Source organism: Triticum dicoccoides, chromosome 3B (assembly GCF_002162155.2).
Source record: "Triticum dicoccoides isolate Atlit2015 ecotype Zavitan chromosome 3B, WEW_v2.0, whole genome shotgun sequence".
Lineage (NCBI taxonomy): Eukaryota > Viridiplantae > Streptophyta > Magnoliopsida > Poales > Poaceae > Triticum > Triticum dicoccoides.
The window spans coordinates 729,410,085-729,412,813 of record NC_041385.1 but is presented as its reverse complement, the minus strand read 5'-3'; the positions used below and the strand labels follow the sequence as shown (position 1 = coordinate 729,412,813).

At 46.9% G+C, this 2,729-nt stretch overlaps 1 pseudogene; it reads right to left on the bottom strand.

Moving 5' to 3' along the window:
• Window positions 1–581: 581 nt before the first annotated feature.
• Window positions 582–2,401, bottom strand: LOC119279871 (annotated as a pseudogene).
• Between the last annotated feature and the right edge of the window lie 328 nt (window positions 2,402–2,729).

The window sequence follows — 2,729 nt, the reverse complement described above, 5'->3', positions numbered from 1 at the left end:
GTTCCACATGAAATCTTTCTCTTCTCCTTGCATATGCAAGATGTAGCATTTAGAAAAACTAGGATCTCGAGGGATATATAGTGTGGTCCAAGGATGAGAATGGGCTGAGTTAGAGGAGGAGGAGGTAGTGACCCGGTTCCCTATACCCCCACATAAGAACTTACACATACGAGGGATTTGATGTCACCAAATATCACCCATCCCGCTTAATAGGTGGTATATAAGTTACTCGAGCATGTCCTCTCCAATGACACACAATGTTTAGACCTAATAGTATAATTTAGATCATATATCAACACACTTGTATGTGTACATATCGATATGCATTACATTCTGTGTCCATATCTTTACTTGATAGAAAGAAAATATTACTGCAATCTGCATCTACACCAAGAGAATTCACACAATCATCACAATGTTATTATTACAACATTCAATGCAACCACATCAACCACCAGACAAGCAAATCAAACTAACTTGACATGTTGGCATAAACACCCATTCTTATTATGAAGTTGAAATACAATTGGAAGAACATGATGACGAGGGATCTCAAGGGGCAATAAGCCACGTCCATATACTTATACATAACCAGATTGTACATACAGAGTAGCTCTCAAATGCAGCTCTACCTTTTTCCTTACTCCCATCCCAAAAGTCTCAGACATGTCCAACGAATGCGAATTCTCTCCATCAGGAAGCACCCATTCAAAGTGGTAGAGAAGGTTCGCCAATGCAATCTCCACGGCAGACGTGCCAAACAGAATCGCAGGACACTGTCGACGACCTGCCCCGAAGGGGGTGAACTCAAAATTTGTTCCTTTAAAATCAACATTGCTATTCTCAAACCTCTCTGGATTAAATGCCTCTGGGTTGTACCAATATCTTGGATCCCGAGAAATTGCAAATGCATTAACATGTATCTTTGTGCCTTTGGGAATGTGATAACCCATGATTTCACAGTCCTCTCTCGACTCACGGGGGACAAGCATAGGGTTGGGAGGATGCAACCTAAGAACCTCCTTGATAACGATTCGCATGTAGTTGAGTCCACCAAGGTCAGTATTAGTGATGACACCTCGTAGTGCACCTAGAACGCTTCGAACCTCTAGTTGTGCCTTTGCCATAGTCTCGGGTTTTTTCAACAGCTCCGACATAGCCCACTCTACAGTGGATCCTAGGGTTGTAGTAGCGCCTCCGAATATGTCCTGAAGCAATAGCTATGTTATGCACAATTTATAAAAATATAAACAAAATATATTAAGACACTATTTTTTTAGGAGGTTAAGACACAAACTGTTGAAGCAAATAAGAGTGATGATGACATAACCTATCAAACTAGTCTAATGGAGGAAAAACTAGTACTCTCTCACGAGTTCATTAGACACGAGGCATACAAGAACAAGACTACTTTCTTGTTGGTGAGAACAAGACTACTTGAATCACATTAAAGCGTAGGAGGCCAAATTATTCTTCTACGTAGTACTATTCAAAATGGAAGGAGTACTCACAAACATGATGGCGCCAATAGTCTCCGGGGTTAGAGGGAAAGCAAGTGAATCCTGCTTCTGCAGCCTGAGCAGCACGCCCAGGAAATCCTCTTGATCCCCGTTGGCAGCGATCTCCGCATTGCGGCTCTCGACGATACTCGCAATGATGCGCTGGATGCAGCCATAACTCCCGCGGAGGCGGCGCTCGACGGTGCTCAGCCGCCGCACGATCCGCGACGACGGGAAGAAGTCCAGCGGGAAGAACCCGGCCACCAGCTCACTTACTTGGTCGTAGGCGAGCACGAACTCGGACTTCTCCCCCGCGCACTTGCCACCGAACATGGCCATGGCGACGATGTCGTTCGCCAGCCCGACGCCTTCTTGCCGCCACAATGGAGCGGAGGAGGCGGCCCACCTCGTCGGCCCTTATGGACTCCACGTGCTTCACCTGCTTGGCGTTGAGAAGCTCCATGATGCAAATCTTCTTCATCTGGCGCCAGCGGTCGCCGTAGGGGGCGAAGCCGATCCCCTTCCCGCAGCAGCCAACGATGTTGATGGTCACGCTGCTCGGTCGGGAGGCGAACGACAGGTCGTGGGTCCTCATCACCAGCTCCGCCGCCTCGGCGCTGGAGACGACCAAGGTTGGAACCTCGCCAAGCCTGAGGAACATCAGGGGTCCATGATGGCGAGACAACTCCCTCATTGTGCGGTGTGGGAGGCCACGCAAGACGTGGTGGAGGCTGCCGATGAACGGAAGGCTCCATGGCCCGGGAGGCAGCTGCTTCTTGTGTAATTTGCTTTTGTTGCCGTAGGCTGTGAGTTTAAGAAACAAAAGGAAAAGTATCGTGGCTTGAGCAATAAAAGAAAACATGCTTAACACCTCCATGGACAGTTAATTGGCAACTAGAGGAGATTAGCTTTGTTTCTGGGCTTTGAGCTCGATGATAGATAGCATACTTATAGGATGTAGCAAGAACGATGAAGTTAACCCTGGAGCGTGCATGATATGATGGATGTCATACTTAATTAATCTTATTGCTCCATGCGGTGGTTGTAGCATGATGCATGTGTGCATGCATGCAGCAGCTGCTGCGCGCATCTGGACGACTATGCATGATTAGCTTTCCCAAATTGAGGAAGGAACTAATCCAAGTATTGTAATTCGGACTCTATATGTCGACTATGGATGAATAGCTTGCGCTTGTCGATACAGAGCTCTCATCAAAGTATAATTTCTAC